We start from the raw sequence: 19,829 nt of genomic DNA on the forward strand, positions 1-19,829 counted from the left end.
GGTCCCGGCTACAATTTGTGAGAGCAGAAGCAAGGTCTCTGAAGCTGAGAAGCAGCCGTTTTCCATGGCATGCTCCCCAGCTGCTGACCCTGATGTGTACTCTGACATTAGTATTGCTTCAAAGAACATTAACGTTTGCAGACTCCTTTCTGCAGCTGCAACTGTGCAGTGAAGGGAAGGAGCCAGCTAATGGTAGCCCAGCTCCTGTGCAGACTGTGCTGACAGGGGGTTTGCACCAACAGCTATGCAGAGGCACTTGGGCCTTTCCCAAATGTCCCAGTGCCCATGCAGACGTTTTGATCTGGGGGCCTATTCTGCAGGTTTAAAGAAAATTCTCTCTTTCTTCTGATGGAATGGTAGGAGATGAGGAGGAGAGTTTCCTACGTCTGCAGTAAGTACCTAAAACAAAAGGTCATAGTGGCCATCATCTCATACAAATTTTAGCAGTTGAACTGAATTTTATATCACTCAGTGCAATTTAATATGGAAAAATGCAACAGGGAAGCACCAAGGAGAGAGAAATTATTTAAGGGTTGCAGGCAGATAGGAGTAATGGGATGAATTTAGGGAACGTTAGACTCAATAAGAATGGATATTTTCTGGCAGTGTGATCTATAATATTGTGGAATTGTCTCCCAGGGTGAAGCCAATCTTGAAACATTTAAAACAGGACTGGACAAAGAACTAGGAAATACACTGTAGAGAACACTTCTATATTGGTTTTAGAGATTGACTGGATAACCTGTCAACCCTATTGACAACAGAAGCCAAAAAGCCAAGGATGGACATGCATGGAGACTGAATTGCCTTCAAACAGACTTAGAGGTGGCCCTTCCAGAAAAGAATCAAGGCACCAAGAGCCAAACTCTTCGAGGATTTGCATTCTGTGCAACTCCACTGAGTTTGATGGGGTTCTGTGGGTTGCTTAGTAGATCAAACAGAATTTGGTTCATTGGCTAAGTGGCAATGGGAAGCTTTCCTTATTTTGCTCCAAAACATGTCCACCTGCCTCATAGATAAAAGGATTTCCATAATAAACACTGAATCTGTTCTATATAAAACAATACAATTATTACATTATTATTTATTTTTTCTGTTGATTATTAGCAATCTCTTATATACACTTAATAATCTCTTATTTACACTTTTGCATCTCGTGCCTCTATTTGTCAAGTAAAATAAACTGTATGGTGAGATCTGGGGTAAATCACCAAACCTCAATGGAGCTATGCCAGTTTGCAGCAGCTCCAGATTTGGCCCTCCATATTTAATGTAATAGTCTCTACTCTTAAACAACGCATACAACATTTGTTGCTATGACCTGGAAGATTAGCAGCTATTAATTATTTCGAGTAAGATACAATATCCTGTGCAGTGCCTTTGAATTCTATAATAAAAAGCAGGAAAGTCTTTGGAGCCTTTGAAATATTTTGGGCTAGTTCTGCTGGAGTTTGGTCCACTCACTATCAGGCCAATTACTAAGACTGGTGAAGTGTGGATATCAGGATGTAAGGGGATAATTATTTGCTAGCATCATCAGTGTGATTATTATAATTATAAATTATTATTTTAAATAGAAGCAAATTACAATCAAAGATCTAGCACAGCTTTTATTTTGATTATTTTATGGGGACTGCAAAACCTGGGATCAAATCTGGACCTATCAAATCTGCCTACCTGAATCATGGAAGGAGATGAAAAATTAGGAGTTTATGTAGGCTTATAAAATTATGTTGTTGGGGGAAGGGAGGGATAAATGGTCTGATTCTGATCTTACTCTGGCTTTCCATTGCTTTAGCTCCACTGACTTCAGTGGAGTTCTTCCTATTTTATACCACTGTGAGATAAGAATCTGCTCCAATTTTTTTCTTTTTCTAGTCCTGGTTTAGACAGAAAATAGTTATGGACCTTATTTTCGCAGGGCAATCCGTTAGCACAGACCACTTCACCCATTCGGAAACCTGGGAGAAATCCAGGTCCTATTTATGTAATGGTAAAATGCCCATTGACTTCAGTGGGATCAGGATTTCTCCCACTGACATCAGTTGAACTCCTGAGCAGCACAGGGGGTTCAGTCTGACAGACTGTATTGGAGGTTTGGGAGAGTACACTTTATAATGCATTCACAAATATTTTCAGAGCTGGACCCTGCATGTTGAACAAAACCAAAATGGCTAACCGAGTTGTGTTCATCCATTTAAATATATCAATAAATAAAGAAATTTTAAAAGGCAGTGTCTGTGATACAATTATTGGAGTCATTTGGAAAACTAATTCGTCACTGCTTGGACAAAAAGGTGTGGTAGGGAAACTGCCTGTAAGTAATTAGTTGCTTATGTCAGTTCAATATCATTTGATCAACAACTTGTCTGTTTACAAGACCTGCAGGTTCTCCCAGCTTCCAATGTTTTAATCAGATACTAACTTACTCTATAAACTTTTTGCACATTGATATCCACAACATTGTAGAAAATCCCAAAGCTTCACAATCCAGAGAAAAATGAAGCTTGAACTGTTTTTTGTTGTTGTTGTTGTTGTTGTTTTGTTTTTGTTTTGTTTTGTTGGGTTTTTTTTAATTGCAAAGTGGTAAATTGGCAGTATTTGCATTTGTTGGTGGTGGTGGTGATGGTCAGGACATATCTGGTGCCCTCCACCAAAAGTCAGCTTTAATGAGATTCCTTTGAATACCTAACAATATTGTACCATTCCATTGGATGATTCCATCAGTTTAGTTATTAACACTTTGACGTAACCCCCAGGATGCCACCTGGAACCGGGGTACCACTGAGCCCCCCTGATCCACCAGCCTGGGCTCCCTTTTATGCTGTATTGCTGTGACAAGCTTCCAAGTCCTGCAGGGTTTAGCTTGCATTTTCACCAGGATACGTACAGGTAGGGATGGGGACACAGCCAGCTGGAGTTACATGCAGGCAGGCTCTCTGACCAGCCCCTGCATAGGAAGGTGACAGCTAGAGTAACAACCAGATTCTCAGGCATGCACCTCCTCTGGAGTATAATCCAAAATTATACCATCTTGCACTGCACAGGGAACAGTACAGCATAAGATCCTATAATTAGCTCCCTCCCTTAATGTGGAGAGAAATATGCAACAACCTTCTGCCACTGAGTTAGGATTCCCACACACTGGTTTAGATAATGCAAAAACAAATTAATTAACAACAAAAATAGATTTTAAGTGATTATAAGGGATAGCAAACAGATCAAAGCAGATTACCTAGCAAATAAAAAAAATGCAATCTAAGCTTAATATACAAAAGAGATCGGATATGAATAGAAGATCCTCACCCTAAGTGATGATGCAAGCAGGCTGCAGATTCTTCAGGGGCAACCTGCACTTGCTTGCAGCTTGGAATCCCCAGCTATTCTATTCACAGCCTAGAAATCCCGTTAGCCTGGGTCCAGCATTTCCCCCAGTTCAGTCTTTGTTCCTCAGGTGTTTCTAGGAGTCTTCTTGTGTGGGGAGTGCAGAACCACTGACAATGTCACTCCCTGCCTTATGTAGCTTTTGTATATGGCAGCAACCCTTTGTTTCAATGCTTAATTCCCAGACTGGTCTGTGGAAAAACTAACATCCCAAGATGGAGTCTGGAGACATATGATCTCATCACATGTCCTTGTAGAGTCATAGCAGTCATCACTCACAGGCTGTCTGTGGCATCCTCAGAAAGGCTCCCCAGCTGGGAGATAAACAACTTCTGAGGCCTATTGTTTTCCTAATGGACCATTCCCCACCCACTGTCTAGAATGAAAACATCTTGTCTAGTGGGCATTACACAGGTGTGACTACATGTGAAATGCAGATACATAGTCAATATTCATAACTTCAGATACCAAAATGATACATGTATACAAATAGGATAGTCATATTCAGCAAATCATAGCCTTTCCAATGATATCTCACATGACTTATTTTGCATAAAATACATCATAACTGTCAGAATAATATCATAATAATATCATTATGAAGAATATGTGGTGCAGTGTCACAGTGGTAATCAGGCCATATCTGGTGCCTTCCACCAAAGGTCTATTTTGATGAGATTCTTTTGAATACCTAACAATATTATATCATTATGATTACATCAGTTTAGGTATTAACAGTTTCATAAATTTGATGGTGTCCTTGCTTCCCTGACTTGCTGTTGAACCCAGAATTCTGAGGCTGCTCAGAGTTATACTAGAGGCTTTGATACTAGTGGCTTTGAGCTTTGATTTATATCTTATGTGATTGTGGCTTTCTAATGAACCTTTCTGACTACTTATCAGGGATGAAAGTTCACTCACTTCTGAGGGGCAGCACCAGGCCTATTTATGCAGTGTTGCAGAGGCCTTGGGATGGCCCTCTGCACAGCGAGTAAGACAGTACCCTTCAGATAATGATACTAAAACCCTCTTCCCTTACCCCTCCTCATCCCCACTAGTTTTAATATATGGAATGCACCCACAGATATATGGAATGCAAAGCAATCATGCCTCATGCCATACACATTTACACATACTGGAATGGAATTAGATAGAGCTCCATGAGCAACACGCCCATGCTCACAGAGCCTACTCCACACACACCTGCTCATTAAATCAGAAATTCCACTCAATTTTCTCACACATAGACAAGGCCAATGGAATATTGGGAGATCACAGACAGAATGGGAAATTCCTTGCAGAGCACATACAGAAAAATGCATGTGCTTCCTTAATGGAATGTTGGGAGATCATTAGTTAAAAAAAATAGTAACCATTATCATGTGTTAAAAATGAATGCATGTGCACAACATCTGATTTTTAAACTCTTGCAATTTTGCTAAACCTAAAATAGATTTTAGCCAAATCATATAGGCACATCTCTGACTTAAGTCAGAGATGGTTTCCATCTCAGTGCCAAAATGCAAATGTCTACCCCAAGCTGCTGAGACAATAGAACTGGTAAATAAAGGTCATAACAATATTTTTATTTAATGACAAAATTTTAATTCTCTTCATACAATACTTGATACTATTTAAAATATTTTGCTCAAAACTTTAAAGAAAAAAGATCACCCAGCTGCAGCCAAACTTTAGCCCCAAAAATACAAGTCTGAGAAAGTTATAGCAACTGAAAAAGATCCTTTATAATGGAAACACATAAGTAACGTAGATTAGCTACAGGTGTTGTCATGTGATCCACCTATAATAAAAATAAGCCAGATTCTCCAAGCAATTCAAGATTCCATGGTGAATGGGTATTAAAGAGATACATTGCTCCTCTAGCTCCCATTATAATGGTCTCTCTGCCAAACCCAAAAGATCATCTCTGATGGAAAAGCTAGGGCTACTTTTGGCTTTTGAAGTGTGAAAGGAGAGTTTTCAAGGCTCTCTGTGGATTTGTAACTTTATTTTCATTTTTTGTTGTTGTTCTTTCCCAAGCTTGCTACCAGCTTATAATTGCTCATTCCTCACTATTATGTCTCCCAATTGCATTTATTTTAGAAATGCTGAACTGTTTTCTTTCTTATAAGCATTTATGTATTTGTTCCCCCAAAATAGCTACTCTTTTTCTCTGATGTGTTCAACATGTGAAAATGTTTGGCTTTCTGCCACCTGTGGCTTTCTATCCAAGGGTCTTGTGTAATTGTGATTTGACTATGAGGGATGTAGCAGCAAGACACTCTCTGCACATTTATTCAAGGCACACATGGTCATGGATAGGTACCATCAGTGAAATAGACATATTGCTCATTACTGGAGCACTAATAGCTGGAAATGATCTTTTCCTCTTTACCTGCTGTAATGAGAAATGCAAATTAGCACAGCACAGTTTTAGATTAGGCACATTTTTCAGTGCAACAGTTGTTGCCTTGCTGGGGCAAATCAAGGACTATTCAAGAAATTACACAATCAAGCCAGCTTCCTACTAGAATAGCACATGAACGCTGTGTATTTTAAGGACATAATTTCTTATTATCAGTTGATTTTTTTCCCCCAAAACGACATCTGTTCCCACCCACCAAAAAATCAAAACCAAACCCCAAAACCAAACACGACCACCAACAAAAACTACACCCAAAAAAATAGCAGCTATGGAGCTGGTCAAAAGTTTTCAACAACTGAAAAAAATTAAATGTATACATTTTTGGAAGTTTAAAAAGGTAAGAATTTTTCTTAAAAACACCACCTGTAATTATCATTCTGTGGATAGTTGCCTGATACCAAATTTCTATGGCTCAAAATAACGCTGTGTTTTTGATAGCTTAGCATTTTAGTTGGTTTGTTAAATACTTTGCATAATGAGGATTTATTCTGATGTCCTTTTGGAATCAATGGGCTGAAGCCTCAGCCTGTAAATCATGAAGAGGACATTCTGTGCCATGGAACTTGGTAGGGTTCCTTTTATATTAAGCAGATGTTTGTGGTAGACTCCTGTTTTCCAAAGGTGTATAAACCCTGGTTTCTGTGGCACTAATACATTCTTCCTAAGCACTGAAGTTGCACAGGACAGCAGCTGGTATCTCCTTATTCTCGTCCTGCAATTCTCTTTGTGTATACAGAGCTAAAGCTATAGTGTGGCTAATACATTTCCACAGCCATAAACTGATCATTAAACAAAGCCTCTTTGAAACTAGCTATAGAGAGAACAGACATTAATTTTAAATGCCTGTGTCCTTGAAATGAGCTATAGTTTTAGATTTTTATTTTTTTTTATAAAAAAACCATGCAGCTTAGGGTCACAACATTTATCAACCTACTACATGGCTATTAATTTGTAATATGATAGTGACTAAAGGTCCAAACTGAGATCAGGACCCTATCATGCTAGGTTCTGTACAATTATATAATCAGAGATGGTCTCTGTTCTGAGTCACTCACAGTCTAAATCTGTCATGTAAGGTTTGCTGATGTCTATAGCTGGATATATTTCCCAAGTGTTTGCTTTAAATGTGTTTACGAAAATAGAATCACTGTAATTCCACTTCAAGCTAGTGCCCTGTTGTGTACCGGTCATGATAGTCAGACCTCCAGAAATATCCTGTTTTATGCCTTACAGTCTAGATATCATTCGTAAGTGTGAAATTAATCCAGATTTGAGATGCCCCCCCCCAACCAAGTGGCATTGTGACCTGGCACACTGGATTATAGCATCATTTAGGTTTGGCCCAGTGCCCCCCCTCCAAAATGATACAGACCAACACCATTCTCTGAAATTTGACCCAGCTGTCTTTCCATCACGGAAGCTTCTCCTTAATAACACAGGAAGTCTGTGGCAGACACAGGATTAGAACACATTTATACTAAACCTCAGACCTGTGCCTTAAAATAAAGGACCATCCTTCCTTTATGCATTAAAAATGTGCTGCACTCTTAAGATATCAGTTCAAACCACAACAAGTAAAAATAATCTTTTCTCAGGTAGCATTTGAATACACAAAGGAAATGTGTTGTCTTCAGCCATAGACCATTAGGAGCAAGATGGAAAACTCGACTGTCCCCTACAAGACACTCTAGCAGCTGTACTCTCAGTCTCTTTCTCTCTGGATATTTAAGGGCAATTACACCATTTATGAAGAAGGGAGTTAGTTGCTTTGCTTCCTGGAAATGATGATGATCCACATCAATAAACTGCAAGTAGCCAAGTGGCTCCATTCCATTGCAATTCTGGCTTCTTTAACAGGAGTGTCTGGTTGTTCAGAAAGGGAGAGGAACAGAGTTTTATGCCATTAGTGCCAGATCTTGTATAGGAGTCTGTTCACACCACTGTCACTCTGGTGCCCTATCAGAAAGCTGGATTTGTTGCTCTTTGCAAGACTGACATCAATGGAAATATTCAAAAATGTGCCATAGGTGATGCTCAAACTGCAGTACATATCACACACACTCTGCATATAGGATGACATTGTAATGTCTCCAGAATCCATTGTGAGCAAGAAGTTGGAGAACTCTGCTATATGTAAATATGATAAAGGGACTTGACCCTGTATGGGGATATGTGATTTAAGGTGTGTTCAGGGTGAATGCCCTGTCATTATTCTCTGGAAAAAGTGGGTGGAGGTGGCCCTCCTTTCAAGGGGAGGTGAAATGACAGTGAGAAGAGGGGGATGGAAGAGGAGGGACAGAGGCAGCAACAGAGAGTCAGGATTAACTGGAAAGAAAAAGGGTGACAGAGCAAAGGGCAACAAGAGGGACGGGGAGAAACCAGAACTGAAAGAAACCAAGAGTGAGTGAAGAGGCTGAGATTTAGCACAACAGATAGATGTTCAGGAGAGGGTCCTGTCGGTTTAAAGCTGGTTGGTCAGGTCAGTCCATGTCTGATGGCATGTTCCCGAGCATCAGATCTGATCATCCTTCAGATCTAGTGGGTCTGGTCTAATGTGCACCCCCACAGGCTGGAGTTAAATCAATCTCTACAGAAAGTCATGAGAGACGCTTGCCGCTCAAAGACTGACTTGGGCATTAGACAACACCCAGTGAGATATCTGGGGAAAGGGGAACTTTGAACTAGTAAATTATAAATAAAATAATTATAATAATATAACAACCTAAGATAATAGCCTTTGCATATAGAAATAGATATAGATTTTTTTTTATTTAGAGCGTTGTATTTAGTTAAGTACACTTAGTAGTAAGTTATAATGTGTGTGAGTGTGTGTGTCCAAATTGCTATTTTTTATAACATGTATTCTTCATGTATTTAATGTTACTATAGATAGGTGGAATCCAGTTCCATTTCTTCTGGTTTAAATAAAATCCCTGTGATTTTTTTTCCCCACAACCAGTTATATTATCTCGTCTACCATGAAATAACCTTCTATCACAATGTAATTCTGACCCCAGCTCTCACCTGACGAATAAATTATACCACCACTGTGATGGACCATTACTACAGCTTAGTCAGTGGCTTTTGGATGAGGTGACCCTCAGATGTATTTCAAATTATAACACAATAACCCAACTCTGATAGGTCAATTTACATATATGGAATCAGGTTGCCAATAAGTTATTAAGTCTCTTTTCCATTTATTTGTAAATAATCAGTAACGTTCTTGTCACGTTTGAAGCTAATGTTGGCTAGTGTGTCACAGCCCAAAAACTTTATAATCAAATTCAGGGGTAATAATCACTATCACAAAGTCTAATAAATAAGTCAATTTGCACACTGGAAACAATTATTAACAAAAAAGTAAGTGTCAGGTTTCAGACTATTTGGCAGTTTTACAATAATTGATCATCCTTGTGGTTTTGTAAACTTTTCAAATGTGCTGAATTACCTGACAAAAGCCAATACACAACAACTTCCTGATAATTGGCTTCATTATACCAAATGGCTGTTCCTAACTATCTGATAACTGACAAAACCAGTTTTTGGAACTGCTGGCTCAACAGCTCTGGAATTTACATGTCAGCTGCCACTAACTGAACTTTCCTCCTGCATGACAGAAACAGATGGCAACTTTCTTGTTTTGAAATAAGATAGCGTCAGAAATTCCTTACACACCTGCTAAGGCTTTGAAAATTCATGAATAGATGCTAATAGGCCAATGGTAAGAATTCCATGTTGGATTGTCAGCATAGAATGATTGGACATGCAGGAAACTGCCTTGTTTAAAAGAAGAGCTTTATACTTAAGGGATTTAGGTAATGGTGGTAACACACATTCATGGAAGCATTATTAGCTGGTAACTTACCAACCATATGGGGTATCACTGAAAATTAACTTTGGCCTGCCAGCATTTTTTCTATTTAGTGGCAACATGATCTGAAATAAATCACATGAAATAAATTCAGATCTCTGACTATGGTGTGATAGTGAAGCCTCTTTGAAATTGGGTGTGAACAAATCCTTCACTTCAGATCCTTGTCAAGAACACTTAAGAAGCCATGCCTAAAACAAGGCCTAGTAGGTATGTCCACACTTCAATAAGAAGAAAACAAAAAGAAGAAAGAAAGAAAGAAAGAAAGAAAGAAGAGGGTGAGGTAGCTCTAGTGGTTTGAGCATTGGCCTGCTAAACCCAGGGTTGTAAGTTCAATCCTTAAAGGGGCCATTTAGGTGTCTGGGGATTGGCCCTGCTTTGAGCAGGGGGTTGGACTAGATGACCTCCTGAGGTCCCTTCCAACCCTGACATTCTATGAAAGAAAGAAACTGAGTCTCAGAGCCCAGGTAAATGGACTTGGGTTGACTGGGCTTGGACTCTGGGGCTAAAAATCAGTCAGGCCTTGGCTACACTTGCAAATTTGCAGTGCTGCAGCAGGGTGTGAAAACACACCCTCTCCAGCGCTGCAAATTGCAGCACTGCAAAGCGCCAGTGTGGTCAAAGCCCCAGCACTGGGAGCACAGCTCCCAGCGCTGTACGTTATTCCCCACAGGGAGGTGGAGTACAGACAGCGCTGGGAGAGCTCTCTCCCAGCACTGGCGCTTTGACTACACTTAGCGCTTCAAAGCGCTGCCGCGGCAGCGCTTTGAAGTGCAAGTGTAGCCAAAGCCTCAGTGTAGACATTCGTGCTTTGGCTGCTGCCCAGGCATATGAAACTCACCCCCCTTTGTTGTTGTTTTTGTTTGTGGGCAAAAGAAGCTGTTTCCTGCTATTTGATTCCTTCTGTGTCCAGAGACACAGAACTTTGTACATTCTTTGTACATAAACAAAACTACACCAAAGAAATACCTGACTCTCACCACTTTTTCCTCCCAACTGTCACCTTCCCAAGGTCCTGAACTTTGACTAGCTGCTCGGCTTATAAAGGGGTAATATATATATATATATATACACTATATATAGCCCATTAACCACAATTTTCTGAAACATCTTTGAGTATGGCTTCACTACTGCTCCACCCCTCACAAAATATGGTGTTCTTAGACCCCCCACAAAAGCATATTTCAAAAACTGCAGTAAATTTCACCACATTGACATCAAATGTCAAAGTCAAGATCAGACCTGGAACCACAAGTGCTTGTTAGCATCACTGGACATGGGACACAGATGGAGTAAAAAATTGGGTTTTTATTTAAAGGGTCATCAAAGACAATATGATGTGGAAAAAGAATATGTGTGGACTGAACCACCCAATATTAACTTTAATTGCTTTCACTTCTTGAGCCTGAGAAAAACAGAGAGACTCCGGTGGCTTTAATTAATGTTTCCATATAATCAACAAATTGACAAGCTTTTCTTTAAAATGTAACATTTCTTGTCATGCAGCTTTTCACAGACATAATAGCTCTAGTTTTGATGCAACTCAAGCTGGCAGTTGACTAGTTATGGGGACATAAGAAGAAGCCCTGCTAAAAACACACAAAAATAACATATTGAGGTAATATAGCCTTAAAAGAAAGGTGGTTTTAATAAGGAATTCTTTTTATACTAGAGGCATTTGTTTAGATTTATATCCTGTAGACTCTGATGACAACTCAATAATGATTGCTCCAGACCCCTATATTATTAAGATTTAATATAGCAAAGTTTCCAGAAATGTGTTTTTTGAAATATTATGGGTCAGGAAACATTCTTCTGAAGCTGAATCTCATCAACAGTTTTTATGAGTTTGAATTCAAAGAATTATATGTAATATTTATTTTAAAAAAAAAACCAAGAGAGCAAATTAGTTAACTAGTCCTTATATATGGCAGATATGTATTTTCATATGTTATACATCTTTTTCTAAATCTTTTGAAGTTCCCATTTTTGGAGTTAAGATTAGAACAGAATCCATTCTGTTTGCAGATGTATTGCATTGTAATTGCCAGACGTTTTCCATTGAAGTACTAGTTATGTTAAAAAGCACTTCAGAGCTAGAAAGCTCTAAATACATCACTCCAAAGAGGTGAACAGATATGGATTCCCAATATAAAGAATTTAGCAATTCATCAATAATTTAATACATGTAACTTGTATATATTCCAGCATCAATAAATTAACCGCATGGTATTAGGATAGTTTCTTAAATACATTTTAATGTTCATTTGAGAATATTGGTCCAAGAAAGAGCATCCACAATACAATTTTATTAAACAAATATTAATTAACTGCATCCTTCATATAGATAAGCTCATTGGAGGGAGAACTCTGGAGTCAGATATTTTTATTTCTTCAATTTTTTTTAATAATGGATGTATGCATCTGACTGGTCTTTTAAAATTGATTTCCAACTCCCATTTTTCTCATAATAGTACATGCATTAAGCTCAATTCCAACCTTTAGAATCAACTAAAGTTGCAAGTGGATATACAACTTTAAAGTTCAGATGAGGGCACAATCTGGACCTTAGATTTTAAGGTAAGTTCCATGCATTTACTTATTTAAGGCCAAATCCTAGACTCCAGTTCAGCAAATATTCTACTGTTTTGCCAGAGAGGGCTGGGCCTTTAAATCTGGAAAGCACACACACACACACACACACACACTTTTCTGCAGTATTCTTATTTTGCAGCATGTGTGTGTTCTATAGCAGTGGTTCTCAAAGCTGGTTCACCACTTGTTCAGGGAAAGCTGCTGGCAGACTGGGCTGTTTATCTGCTGTGTCCGCAGGTTTGGCCAATCACGGCTCCCACTGGCTGCGGTTTGCTTCTCCAGGCCAATGCGGCTGCAGGAAGGGCAGGCAGCACATCCCTCGGCCCAAGCCGCTTCCCATAGCCCCCATTAGCCTGGAGCAGTGAACCGTGGCCAGTGGGAGCCGTGATCGGCCGAACCTGTGGATGTGGCAGGTAAACAAACTGGCCCAGCCCGTCAGGGGCTTTCCCTGAACAAGTGGTGGACCAGCTTTGAGAACCACTGTTTTGTAACTTTCATGTATATCCTGTATAGATCATTTAGAATGTTTTAGGGACAGTCCACTATGTCAGCGTGAGCAGCCACAAACCATGACACACATTGTTGAGGACTGCAGAATGACTCAACTTCCTGGAGGTTTTTGTGCCTTGACCATTCTTGATAAGAACGCTGTGGTTTGGCTTGACCAGATTGCATACACCAAATAAATACATTTACTTTTTAGAAACAACAACAACAACAACAAAAGTTTGGTCACAAAAAGGGTATAATGAAGTATGATTTTCTGATATGTTATTTGGCAAATAATTAATTATAATGGATTTTAAAAGATCTAAAGGTACGAAGAATGTGCAAGGCAAACTAACATAGTAACAAGTGTATAGCTCAATCTCCAAGTAAAAACACTTTTTATTTGGGAGCTAGTTTCTCATATATAATGATATTTACTTAAGGCTAGCAGATTGCTCAGAGCTATTCAGCCACATGAAGGAATATGAGGGACTAAAATTCCCCTGCCTCCAGGGCCGGATTGATCCATAGGTTAATAATGCTATAAACTTAGGCCCTGCTATTTTTAGGCCCTACTGTAGGCTGTCCATTCCATACTGAAGTAACAACTGAGCGACAGTAGCGGGGCCATCGGAAAAGTTTTGTCTCATTAGATATTGCTTTGTACAAATGAATCCATCAAGATTGTGAATTTATGGTGGTTGTAATTTTGTCTTTGTGGGCTAAGTGTTTGTGGCCCCAAGCAATACTGAACTTTGTACACAGTAGGCCTACACTGGACAATAGAAACCATGTTGAAGAAAGGAGGATGACAGAAATTGAAGGAGGCCAAAGAAAGATGGCAAAGACAAGATGTAGTGCTGAAAGGTACTCCTCCTCTCCTAACATTTGTTCCTCCTACTAAGTCTGGTGATGAGGAAGTCCAGGCGAATACCAGCCCAAGTGAACCAGCTGTGCCTGATGAAAAGGAGCAGCCTCCTGTGACTTCTCTAGCTGCAGTGTCACCCCACTCCTCTGAAGACTTTCCCAGTTATAGTAATACAAAAATATCCTTCTCTAATGATCAAGGCGAGTGGGACATGACTTCTCAAGAGCTCATTGCATGTTGGACTGAGAAGGGCCCACAGAAATGCCAGAATCTAGATGCTGACTTTTCATTGACAAAGCGAGAGTATACCTATCAGAATAGTTATCTATGTTTGAATATATGCAGTCTAACAAACAGATTGGCAAATGAGAATGGCTCATCTATTTGCCTTCTAAGAAGAAAGTGTACTATTTTTATTGCTGCTTGTTTTCTGATATAAAAAAGTGGGGAATGTTCTGTGAAGGCTTCAATGATTGGAAGAATACTGCATACATTACCAATTATACAATGAGTGAGCAGCATACATTGTCAGTTAGCAGTTACTGTGCCCAAAAGAAAATGAGTAGCAGAACTGATACCCAAATGGAAAACCAGTTTCTGGAAGCTCGTGCTTATTGGAAGAACGTTCTCCAATGTGTAGTTGAAACCATAGCTTTTCTTGCTGAGTGTGGTCTGCCATTCCATGGCTCAGATGAGACTGTGGGATTGAAACACAATGGCAATTACCTTGGCGTTCCAGAGCTAATCGCTAAGTTGACCCTTTCTTAGCTCAGCACATCAGTGAACGCACAAATTGTAGAAAAGGCCATACATCATATCTATCAAAGACTATTTGTGATTAATTCATTGCACTGCTAGAAAAGAAGACACTATCAGTCATTGTAGATGAGATCAAAGATATGGGATATTTTTCAGTGTCCATCAACTTAACATTGAATATGTCACATGTAAATCAGCTTGTGTTATGTGCTACCCAGAGGCCAAGCTGAGCATTTCCTGACCTTCCTAAACATCCCCAGCCACTGGGGAGAAACTTGTCTCGTAGCTACTTGATTTCCTCACCGAAAATGGGATTGGCATCCGTCTTTGTCATGGCCAAAGCTATGACAATCCAAATAATAATATGATTGTCTGCATCCCTGAATATTTGCCAAAGATAAAAGAGCACAATGCTTTGGTTGATTACATACCATGTGCTGCACACTCACTCAACCTTGTTGGCCTGTCTACTGTGGATAGTTGTGTTGAAGCACTTTCTTTTTCTGGATTTGTCCAAGAATCGTACAGTTTTTTCTCTGCATCAAACAAGTAATTGAATGATTCTTAGTGATTCACTACCAAAGGGATGCCCAGTGCCCAAATCACTATCAGGGGGACGGTGGAGTGTCAATGCTGAAGTTGTGAATGCAGTTGTTCTGGGATACCCCCAACATCCTTGAAGCACCAGAGAGCATCAAGGATCATGAATCTCAAAAAATCAGCAACAAGAAAAGATGCGAAGATCCTGAGTGATGTAATGCACACTTTGGAAACTGGTATTTTATGTGAGGTTTGGAATGATATACTTCAGCCATATATCAGGTGCAGTTTAAGCTTGCAAAGTCCTCAAATTGACCTTTCTACTGCTGTAAACCTGATGAGGAGTCTTGGAACTGTTCTTCAACAAATGCGGGATAGTTTTGATGAGTATGAAATTCAGGGGACTGCAAGGACTGCTAACCACGAAGATAAGTCAGCCAAACGCCACAAAAGACAGAAGACATGTGAAGATGCAACTGCCCACTCATTCAGTGACAAGGAAGCCTTCAGAGTTAATACTCATCAACAAACTGAAGAGTTCATTAGAACATCGGATCAAGGCTTAGAAAAATATTGACAAAACATTTAGTGTACTGACAAATTTTTCGCCTAACATTTCAAGTTCTGAAGTCAGTGAAGGTATCAAACATCTGTGTCAGAGGTACTCAGATGATCTCCCAATAGCTTTTACTTAAGAATGTGTTCAATTTGTTGAATTCACATCACTCAGATATAGAGAGAAAAGATGATGAAAACAAATCTATTTGGATGTACCAAGTTATCACTGAATCCAATGTGATAGAACGTTTCCCAAATGTTGACAATGCATTACAGCTGCATTTGTCACTAATGATTACTAACTGTAGTTGAGAACATTCCTTCTCTCTTCTAAACAGAGTCAAAAATGTCCTCCGATCCACTCTGACTCAAGAGCATCTCAGTGTTTTGTCCCTCTTGAACATTGAGAATGAAATTGTCAGGTCTTTGAAATACAATGACATCATTCATGACTTTGCCACAGATAAAGCTAGGGAAAAAAATGTTTGTTTGAAGAATTGAGTGTAGTGACAGTAGAATAAATTTGTTAATTTTACATAGGTAATATGTAAATATAATGTAAATAAAAGTTGGACTTCATATTTTTTTTCTGCAATATATAATTCATATTTAGGACTCTCATAACCTTAATCCGGCCCTGCCTGCCTCCTTCCACCATTTTGTGTCAAGTGTGGGATCAAGTGTGAGCATCCAGGTATAACGGGAGACTAAGGGTGGGGTGGGGGAGTACAGAGGTGAGGAAGCTCCATGCAACTGCTATTTCCCTGGGCATTAGGAAGTAACTAGAGAAACACCTGCAGCAGTGAGTCTCAGAGCCCAGGTTTACTGACTCAGGCTCGCGCAACAGCACAAAAACTAGCCAGGTAGACATTTCTGCTCAGGCTGGAGCTTGGTCTCTGAAACCCACCCCCTTTCCAGGTTTCAGAGCCCAAAATGTCTACACAGCTATGAGGGCTTGAAACTTTCACACTGCAAATCCAGATTTTAGAAAGTGTCTATTCCTGTCAATGCTCTGCTATGAGGCAATAGGAGTTTAGCACCAAGGAAGACAGCCCCAGGCCTTCTGGAACATTTTTTGCTCATCTTGGGGATGGGGGCATAGAGTCGAATCACATGGCTACTTTTTCAAAAATCATTGGCCCTCTCACTCTCTTATTCTCTCTTGCCTCCCTTACAACACACAAAGCCAGCATGAGCTAGGCGAGTTCTTCCTGCTTACACTCATTCACAAATAAATAAGTTTCTTCAAGCATACATATCTGTATTGACATGAATAAGATGTCCTTCCTTAGGCATTCATGCAAATAACAATAAACAACAACTGTACAAACGTTTGTGGAAAAGCTAACCAAAAGGTTGCATTGCATTGCACTGCGATTCAAAATTCTCAAACGCATCCAGGAATACTTGTTTCCACAAATTTCCCAGCTCTAATAATTACCCCCAAAGGAGTGGCAATTCCTCCTGAATATTAGCAGCAATAGCTGGACTGTAATGTGTGCTAGAATTTCTCAGCATATTTGACATATTTCTTACCAAGAAAACAAAACCAAGAACTATTCATGGTTATTAGTGTTTGTCACACTTTAAAAATAAATTTTGTTAAGATCTTATTTTAAACTGTTCATATTTACCTATGCTACTTCCATTTTTATTTGGTCTTTATTTTTTAAACATGTGGTTTATTAACATGAAGCATATTTCTTCTATGTGCCTTCTGCTCCTTATTTGTCTCCCCTCACTCATCCCATGATTTCACACAAACTAAGTAGCTCAGACATCACGTTGTCTTGGACAAGATTGCCACATGATAAATAAAAGCTTGTACACTCACAAATTGTATCAAAGTTTTCAAAGCAAGCTCAAGAAACTTAATTCAGTTCTCAGAAGCACTTGGGTTACTTTATAGAATGAGTTTTACAGAGAGCTGTTGGAGCGGGGAAAAAACCTGCCTAGTGAGAAGATGCCTTTAAAAAAAATAGCTCTCTTGTGAGTGCAGGGAGGGTTTTATTAAAAGAGTTGGCTGTTAATAATTTAAACTGTGCTACTAGCAATGTTGGGTCTATAAAAGCATTCTCCATCTGTCCTCTCCTTCTCAAGCTTAAAATCCCAATATTATCCCTGATATACATACTGGTATTGATTTATTCAAGCTAAACACAGTGAATTTCCTTTGTCTTTGCTTTCCCTAATGCAGCTCATCACCCTGATTCTCATTATTTTCTACAGTACACAGAAATATTTTATTTGGAAAGCCTGCAAACTGCCATTTCTATGCATAAATATCACCTGATGCCTGAATCAGATCAGGGAATTTGAGAGGACTTTAGTGGTGTAATTTTATTTGTCTTCCAGGTGAAGTTGGAAAATACTATGGAGTTTGCAAGTTAAGAGGTGTGGGAGAAATGAGACAACCTTTTTGCCATAATTCGAATATCTGGTAAACAACTCTCCTGAACCTTCAGCGTTCTACTAAATGCTTTATCATTTCAGACAAAGAATACATTTGGTATCGTTTTCAAATTCAGCTTTTCAAAAGCCCTTAAGAATTCTGCTCTGTGGATGCTTGTGATCGTATATCGGGAATCACTGGCAGAGGGGACAGGAGAAAGAGAAGGCCAAAGCCCAGCCTTCCTCTCCTCATTAGCCAATAGAGCTGGATGAGCACAGATGGAAGCACAGATTGCACCTGTTGCAAGTTTGGTGAAGCTGTATCTGTAGCACAGACTGTGTAGGAGCCTCTCTCTAGGAAGAATTTCAGCCAAATCAGTCAGAATTCTCTGAGGGAGCTCAGGCTGTAATATAGCTTCTCTATTCACATACCAGAGAGCACTGCAATTTAGACACAATCTGACATTACATATTATTAATTACTTAATTAATGTTTGTAAATGCATTGAAGATGTCGTGCATTATCTAATGCTAAGCACAATTTTTTTTTATAGTTGATGCTAAAGCCAGTGCTATTGTGAAGCAGATCTTAACAGCTGCCGCTACACTTCACCAAAATTAGAGCAGTCTACTTTGAACTTCATATACTTTCGATCTTATGCAGAGGTACTTTTTATTTCTAGAAATTCTGATGCAAATTGATCATTCTATTTGGGAATAAATGCAGTTTATGCAAAATGTGAGATTATTTTTGAAAATTACTCATTTTTTTAATTTGTCATCATTCCTAAATGACTTGATCTAGAAACTTCAGATTTATATTAATCTGTTATTTTCAGTGAGGATTATTCCATTTGACACTCTCTCTCTCCATGTAAAGGGCTGGATCAGAAATAGATAGTTTATATACTGGTAAAGTAGGTTGGTGGGAAAATCACACTTTTGTATCATAGACAAATATTTACAAAACCAAAATAATTTACTCTAGAGCTCTCAATCCCACTGCCAAACTATGTAAATGAAGTAGATTTAATGGATTTCATATCCATAGCCACAGACTGAACACTCCCTAAGCTTACGAGACATTTTAGTTAAAGAGATTTTAACTATGTGACAAAGTGAGTGATTGATGGGGAAAAGTTAAGGTTATTAGGGTGACCTTAGTGGTGCATTCTGATATTTTCCAATATTTGGCTTTTTTTTTAATGTAAGCTTAATTTTAATTATGAATAGCTAGGCTTTCTAACACAGATTTTCTCCAGTAAATTACAAAATTCTCTTATGGATTTTTAATGCTTAATAAATAAATATTTACAGTTTTAGCAGCTTAAAGTATTTTTAACTAGGAAATGTTAAATATCAACAAGAAATATATACTGACAGCAAATCTAGCAATGCTGAGTTCTGCATCATGTTGTCTTTTTTTCCTTATGAGACAGCACTTCAAAGCGAAGTTCACATTTTGACAGTGGAGTTACATTTACAAATATTAACTTGCATAAACTGTTTAGAAATCTGATTCTGTATTTTACGAAATCTGAATGGTGAATGTCCACCATTTTCTGATGTCCATATACTTTCATGAAGTCATTTGCACAACAGCACGAAATAATTGTTTCTTTTTATAGCAGACTTTGTTGCTGAGGTCATTGACGTGACTATGTCCTTGTGTATACTTTCCCATGGATGGGAACTAGCTGAAGTGCCTCAGAATTAGAGAACCCCATTTTACTAAATGTTCCTTCTTCCTACCAAAAAATTAGGCTGTAAAAGACTCAATTTCTGCATCACCATCCTGCATTGCTTTTGTTTGTTTAATACATTAAGAGATCAATTTGCAATCTATTTAAATCTGTCCCTCTGCACACAGCTGTGCATCATCACACCTAATCTTGTTTATATTGCCTCTGTCAACACTGTAGCTCTTATAAAGTTTAAATCCTTTT

The 19,829-nt window shown here is 38.9% G+C and overlaps 2 long non-coding RNA genes across 3 annotated transcripts in view; one reads left to right on the forward strand and one right to left on the reverse strand.

Moving 5' to 3' along the window:
* Positions 1-7,438: 7,438 nt before the first annotated feature.
* LOC120376490 overlaps positions 7,439-19,829 on the reverse strand; it is a 35,542-nt gene continuing 23,151 nt past the window's right edge. For both annotated transcript variants that reach the window (XR_005587358.1, XR_005587367.1), the window contains exon 6: positions 7,439-7,672. This is a non-coding gene — a long non-coding RNA (uncharacterized LOC120376490). The remainder of the gene's footprint in view (positions 7,673-19,829) is intronic.
* LOC120397979 lies at positions 9,419-18,550 on the forward strand. The gene is made up of 3 exons (XR_005594116.1): positions 9,419-9,533; positions 17,848-17,932; positions 18,438-18,550. It is a non-coding gene; the product is annotated as an uncharacterized LOC120397979 (long non-coding RNA).

The sequence above is a fragment of the Mauremys reevesii genome, linkage group 1, assembly GCF_016161935.1.
Source record: "Mauremys reevesii isolate NIE-2019 linkage group 1, ASM1616193v1, whole genome shotgun sequence".
Classification (NCBI taxonomy): domain Eukaryota; kingdom Metazoa; phylum Chordata; order Testudines; family Geoemydidae; genus Mauremys; species Mauremys reevesii.